Source organism: Anarhichas minor, unplaced genomic scaffold, assembly GCF_050575085.1.
Source record: "Anarhichas minor isolate MPS153535 unplaced genomic scaffold, ASM5057508v1 ptg000017l, whole genome shotgun sequence".
In the NCBI taxonomy this organism is placed as follows: domain Eukaryota; kingdom Metazoa; phylum Chordata; class Actinopteri; order Perciformes; family Anarhichadidae; genus Anarhichas; species Anarhichas minor.
This window is the reverse complement of record NW_027466463.1, coordinates 15603769-15611583: the sequence shown is the minus strand read 5'-3', so window position 1 is coordinate 15611583 and position 7815 is coordinate 15603769.

Below are 7815 nucleotides of genomic sequence, written 5' to 3'. Positions count from 1 at the left end.
TTTTGAAAAATAAGCAAATTTTCTCACTGAGCCCTGGTATCTAGCCATACAGATAGCTTTGGTTTTAGCATAGAAATAGGAGTGGACCAGACAAACTACTTTACGTGGTCTAGTACAAAACATCACATCATCAGATGTTATGGTGACAACACGTCAGTGCCCCAGTGTTAAGTGTGGTCACAGAGAGAGCGGACGCAGCTCCGAAGACAAATGGTCGAGTAATAAACTAGGTAGCTTGTGTTTCTCCGGAGAAGCCAGGGGTGTCACAAGCCTGCTGTTTGGCTCATTTTTTGTAACCAGTGTAGCATTAAAGCATGGTGGAAATAGCTGACTATTTCTAATTAGCACTAACACAAATTACAGCTGAGGCTGATGGGGATATCATTACTGCAGGTAACTGATCATAAACCAAACGGACAAATTTACAATTCATCCTGAGTGCTGAAGGAGACCTGAATGTCCCCATGAATGTAGCATGGCAATTCATCCAATAGTTGTCAAGACATCTCACCAAAAAAAAAGAATGGTGAGCGAAAGGAAAAGTCAGGGGACCATCAAAAGCATTGGGATAGGCTACATCATCTGTGCACCGTAAATGTCTGTACCAAATTGCTTGCAATACAAGATATTTCCAACTGGACCAAAATGGTGGACAGCTATGCTGCTAGCGAGGCTAAAAACTCAAAAGCTACGATCTCTCCAGAAACAATGTCACAGGTTACTGGTTAATCCAAGACCTTGCTGTGTCTTGGGTCAGGACACTGCTGCTTACAATTATATATTTATTGTTTTTTGGGGGTAAAATACTTACATTTTACTGAGAAGGGAAAATAACTATTCGATGCTCACAACTTATGCAGCCTGTGATAAGGGGTTTACATGGCTTTACATTAACAGGTCAAACGCAAATAAACAGGTTGGGAACCACTAGTGTTCAACATTGTTACAGCTGTATAAACTGCTGTGAACATGTTACACAAATACAGGATCCGTGACAAAGGTACACGATGACTGAATTGCACCTGAAAAAGCCAATAAGCAGATAGACCTTTCTTAGCACCATGTATTCATATAAAGCTGATGAATCAGAGGGTTAAAAGTGCTTATAAAGAAAAGAAATGCTGCGATGTAGCATAGGGGGCATTTTTTTGAATGCACTTTATGACAGGATAAAGTGTAATTGTGGTGAAAACATAACTACCAGCTACATTTTGCAGGCTTTTATACAAACTACTACAATGTGGTGATGAAAGGAGACAATGCCCACAAAAACCCCTATTCTGTGACCGCTACTTTACTGAACAGCAACAAAGCTGTGAGAGTGTGAAAGCAGTCGGATTCAGAAGAGATTAAATGTTTTTCTCTTGCAGATGGACAAAATTAAGTAGGGTACTCAAAAGTATCATCAAGACTCTATTAAATGTAGAGTTATTAATACACTTCAGTGTCCAATAAAAAAAAAGAACAAATGAATGGGCACATGGGGTAGCAACAGGCAGGGGCTGCAGAAATTAGCCGGTCTTTAAACAACCCTCAAAAGCACCACACTTGTAAAAAAAAACCTACAGGACAACAAAAGACATACAGGAGTGAATGAAATGATGCTTCCTTGCCAATTACTGTGGGGAAGCGTGGTGGCGGTGGAGCTTTTTTGTGCTTCACACAGGCAGTCTTTTTCTCCCCTTGTCCCCGGCTATTGAGTGGGATACATTAGCCAGGCGGGGATGGATGGAGTGGAGAGGAGCAGAGCGGCGCTTTCGCAGTCATACAGCTCACTTCACGCCTGGTGTTACAGACCTCTCTTATGACTTCACTCACAGTGCTCGCACAGAATGCGATTTTTTATTTACAATGCAATTTTCTACCTGCTTTCTAAGACTTTTTAACAAAAAATTCAGACGTGGAAAATATCTGCTCTCCTTTATCTTGTTTGGATGAATTGCAGAGATGATGTTCGTGTGTGGTTTAATTTTTCATTGTGCTGACATGGAATCTGTTTTGATGACTATTTGCAGTAGAGCTAAAATTACGTAGTAAGACATGTTAAAATGTATTTCAAAGGAGCTCTTACTCTTTTCATCCCCCAAACGATCAGTTTTTCCCTTTTCCCAGATTTATTTTCAAACTTTAGAAGCACTCTCCCTGTAAGCATGGTTGTGGTGATTTTCAGGTGGACGTTTAGGTTAAAGCCAGTTGAAATTTGATTAAAAAGTGAATGTTTTTCGGTGACAATTTCAAATTTCAAGACTTCACATATAAACATGATCATTGAAATGCTCTATAACCTTATTTTAGACATCTTTTGACACGAATGACTGCAACACAGATGTTATATTTAATTGTAAAATGTTATTTTTCTTTTTTTTTTCACGCATATGCCTCTGGACCACCTCAATGAATGCTCTTTTTTTGATGCCAATCCCAACAGACTCTGCACGGTCACAGTGTGCGTAAACCTGCCGTCTGTGACAACTATCAGCAAGGTTAATGTGGCGGATAACAACATCCATCATTCAGTTTCATTAGCGCTGTCCTCTGACCTGTTCCACATAATGTTGTCAAATGTGTCAGGCGCCAGATTATTGGGAGGTATGATGATCAATAGATAAATAAGAGAGCTGTGTGCAACGCTGCTGGCACCGCTGCAGAATAAACCTCCATCCAGCATTCTGCCGCCTGTCACAAATCTGAAAAACAAATGGACTAGCCCAAGGCAAGGGCCATCAATAATAATATAATGTGTGGACGATGATGAATTAGAGCCAGACTCCGCAGTGCATCGCCGTCATACGCACAGAAACGTCACTAGATGAATGCATCGATCACTGTATTCACATTAGTTTGCTTAATCTGCATTTGAGTCGATGGGGCAGCACAGCGGTTCACTTCACTGAATTCAGAAAAGTTAATAATGTCCAATAATCAAAAGCTGTTTATGAAAGCACCTCTTTTTGTGCGTCATTGATTGGACTCTGTAATGCACTGCAGTCACTGATCACTCAGACAGAATGCACTTAGGAAATGACAAATGTATGTTATATTTCAATAACATCGATTTTTCCCTGCTTTAACCACAGGTTGGAGTTTAAACAAACATTTCCACATCCATAATAGGCTAAGTATAGACATGAACTCATAGTAATATGGAACTCTCCCTTTCAATGTTCTCGTTAAACTCTATTTCTGGGATGTTGGAGGAGGATATAACCTGGGAATTGTGTGATTTCAACCTGATGTTGACTTATGTCTGAATGTAATTTTACTGCTTTCATCATGGGTCTTTGTAAAGAAAATGTAGATATGTTTTATAAATATAGTAATTAAACCTGAGGGTAGGCATTTTATGTTTGGCATAGTTGTTTTCAGCCTTTCAGTATATTGTAATTAAAGTGGTCTGAGAGAAAACTAGATTTGTGCGCCTCCTATTGGCTCTGTTTTCAGGCTCTAGAAGATCTGGCTGATGACGGGAGACTTTGGAAGTCGCAGGTCATTTCAGAGAGGGCCTTCCTTTTCTACGAATGCAGACGAGTGTGCACATCCCTTCAGATCTTGAAAGCCTGATTCAAAGACAGAATATCCCGCAGGAAAAGTGGCTTTTCCAGCATATAGCAACTGCCTACACTGCAACGCAGTCCCCCAAAAAAAGGCAGAAACAATTTCACCACAGGTTAATAGCAGACCACCTCAAGGTGCCACTCAGACAGAACCAGCACGTTCTGATGTAGCGTTTCAAAATGACAACCCTTCAAAATCTCATTCGTGAGACAATTTGACTAGTTTCAGATGAGATTTAAGAGGAAATGGTGCATAGTTACAAAATCATTTCACGACAGGTTAAGACCCAAGAGATCCACAGGTCTTACAACTGCTACCACAATAGAGTCGGTGTAAATGTTCCTGCGTACTGAAAACTACCACGAGATCACAGTGTCTTGACCCAAATGTCACAGGGCAAAGCAGACAAGAAAATAAAAACGAAACAGAGACCGCATGTGTTATGTTGTGACAGAGAAATGTGAGAAAAATACAAGAAAAAACACATGGATCGACAACAGAACGGTAGTGTCCCGTATTGATCTGTGATGTGAAAAGGAGGGCCGTAGGAGGTCAGACCCTTGTGCTATATGCTTGTAACTATATGACTTGGAGCTGTAGTGTAGTCTACTTCAGCACACGGTATGCACAGGTTTATCCATCTCCTCTGTTTGTTCCTCAGAGCAACAAAATGACACAGACCCTTAATTGGCTGATGATAGCTTGAAATGGTATTCTTCAGGGGATTTTGCTAATAACCTCTGGTAAAGCATGTTGAAATGGATACAAGGAGTCAGCTAAATATCGCCTGCGGTCACTCAGAGGCACACAGGGAACCTGAGCCTCAAAGATGTGGTGCATTAGTTCTGCTAAGCTAACCCTGAATGCTAATTGCAGGAAGGACAAACTGTAACCCTTGCCCTGTGGCCATGAACCTATTAAACAACTCAGAGGGTTTCATAGACATGGAGAGAGTACGAAAAAGGATGCAAACTGATTTCAGTTTAAGTGGGGATAACAAGTTTTACAAAGCCCCCCCATGAGATCTGCCCTCACCGTATTTTTTTTTGACAGCATAAAGAAAACTGTCACTCTAAGGCTGACCGCAAATCATCTATTACAATGCAGCAAGTTCTATGTTTTCAAGCGGAATATGTTGTGCGATCCATCAGCGTGCCATCAGTTCTCACAGAGCCTGACAGGTGGTTTTCTGTTGGATGTGGATCTGTTAAGTTTAAGTACTTGTGGTTTCACCCCTGGAGGACATTAACAAGTCATGGTTAGCACCCAATACTTGGGAAAGGTGTCCTTCCTCAGTAGGAACCATCAAGCATCGTCTCACTGTTTTGAAGGCAACACCTTCAAACACTTCATCAGAACAAAACATGATTAAATCAATCAGTATACCTGAAATATCTCACTCGTTTGGGGCTTAGCTGTTTCCTGTTCTGGGCGAGCAAAAGTCACAAACAAGAGTTCCCCTTTCTGAGTATTTTCACCTTTAATCTCTGCAGCTCTGGTGCCCCCTGGCCATACATTTTCAAACCTGACCCCGATGCACTGACTGCCCCCCCCCCCCCCCCCGCCTTCTTTATACATTCATCAGTTTGACAGGTGGCATGAAAGCTGATTTCAATGCTGCACTTTTTTTCCCCACTAAAGCATCAATTTCCACGACACCGTTTGAAGTGAATGTTTACTGTGATGTCTGGATGAATACTTTAGAGATCTATGTGTGGCTTAACGTTGAGCGTACGGAAACAATAAGAGTCAGTCTCCTTAGATATTTTAAGGTTCTCTAAATCTGGTTTCATAGTCTTACAGGCCTGGTTCTAAAACACCAATGCCAACCATTTATTAACCAAATGATGAATCTGCAGCACAAAGCCTAGGAGCCAAAAAGGAACCTCAAGCCCAAAATCTGTGACCCTCCTGTCACGCCCAGAGATTTGTGATTTACTATAGCCCAGCTCCCAGGTGAGAGTCCCCTTCACCAGTCAGCCCCATGCTGCCTGCCTGGCCCGGCCTGTAAAGAGATGGATGGCTACGAGTGTGAAACCTAGCAGTGGTTTACATGGCCTTGAGCTTTAGCATCTAATTAGGCTCTAATGTAACTACAATGCTCTCGAGGAGATGTTGTCTTGCCCACCAAAGCTCTTTAAAAAGCCTCCTCGAGGCGGGGGGAGCTCTGGGTGAGGTGCTGTGGCAGGCCACAAGTGAAAAGCTCAGGTTTTGTTCCCGCAGCTGCAATGTACTGGAAACAGCATGCCAAAATATACGCAGGACAAGAACAGGGTCTTCATTTTGGCCCAGCTTGATGTTTGTGTGCAAACCCCATTTTACAGGTTTCCCCCTTATGCTAAGCTAACCAGCAGCTGACTGTAGCTTCAAATTTACCGGACAGACATGAGAGTGGTTCTTTTCTAACTCTCAGCAAGAAAGCGCATTAAAAGAAATAAGCAATAAGTACTGAACTGAACTGTCCACTGATGGGGGCTTCCTGTTGAATTCAACAGCTGAGACAAAGCAAGATATTTTCCCATTTGAGATGATCGAATGCCTAAAAATCAGTACATAATTAGGGGAAACCCATGATAGTTGCCAAGGAAAAAAATCATGTAGAGCCAACTCAATAAAACAACTCATTTTTGTGTGTGTATACAGTCAGTGTTAGACAATGGATGAATGCTACTGTATGCTTATAAAAAAATTACTAAAATAGTTTGATCTTTATTACTAAGGAGGAAGGCAAACCATAATACAGAATGCTGTCAACATTTTCCTGATGCATCATGTGATTTCCCCATTTCCTACACATGGAGAATGGTATCATTAGCTTGATATATTAGAAACCGGTCCTGACAGAGATAAGGTGTCTGGTTGAAGGTCGTCTGTGCCCTCTTGAGTGAACATAAGAGCCTTTTGTGGTTGGGTTAAATGCACATGACAGGCTGTTGGAGCACGATCACCCATTTTAATTGTCATGTAACGGTTTCATGTAGAGCCAAACTGTCTGCAACACTTCAGCGGTTTGAAACCAGAGCCTGGCCACACAACCACAGATGTGGTTAACTGGGGCTTTGCTTTAAGGAACAAAAAAAAAAAAAAAAAGGAAGAACCCAGGAGAGATCTGTGGAGACAGGCTTGGAGGAAGATGCTGATAATGTGAGATGTATCTGCTGCAATTTGTTAAGTTACAGGCCTTAATAAATCATGTACGGCACTGATCAAAATGGAATTCCTTGTTACTCTTTGCAAACTGTGTTAAGGTTGAAAAAAGTGCTTCTATGCACCTGACAAATTGGCTGCGAAATTATTTTTTTTCCGATAAAAAAAAGCTAAACGTTTTAATGCGCCCTCAAAGAACTCAATTTTCCAATTTAGCGGAAGCCAAAGACAGGAAACAAGGTAATTCGCTGCAGCCTCAACAACAAACCCCGGCGGCCTTTCTCCGCCTGCTTCACGGGTTGTAATTATGTCCCAAAATGAATGCCATTTCATATTAAGCTGCAGTCATAATCCAACGTCAAAGATGGACTCATTATCGACAATCATGGGAATTAGTTACATCATTTAACCAATCCAGACTAATCATTTCCAGGATACCACAGAAGCAGATAGAGCCATTAGAAAAAATTGGAGCTCTTAAATAGAATAATTGACATCTATATCTTCTCTGCTGCTTCGGCTGAAGGGCTTCAGAAATTGCATTAGTTGCAATTGAAAATCGTAACTGAGGGGAAAAAGACACCACTTAGACTTTTGCGGTGCACTGCTCTGCGTTTACTGTTCCCATTCATATAATGCTGACTGCTGCATTAAAAAAAAGGTCCGACTCTGTCACCAGTGTAACAACTTACGACACAGCAGCAGATAAACTCAGCGATATGGATTAAAAAGGTATAAGTTCACTGAGGAAAAACTCCGCTATCACCCTTTATCTCCTATAATAACACAATTTGTACAATGTTTTATGCATGACACTCTCTGTATAACATTTCTCATTAAATGAGATTAAAAACAATCCCTCAGTCTGCCAGATGCAACCGGGCCATTCAGTTTAGTCGTTTGCTCCCAATTTTCCCCAATAATAAAAGCCGGATCTGGTTTAGGCCGCGGACCTCCGATGTCTATCAATACAGGTCACTGTCTGGGGGCAAGTGGAGCCCTCGGCAAGACAAGTGGATCATCGCTTTCCCTCAACACATCATCAAGAGAGCAGCCTCTTCAGCCCGGACACATTCCTGGCATTTCTTTCACAGGTAGTTCATGTGACAAAAC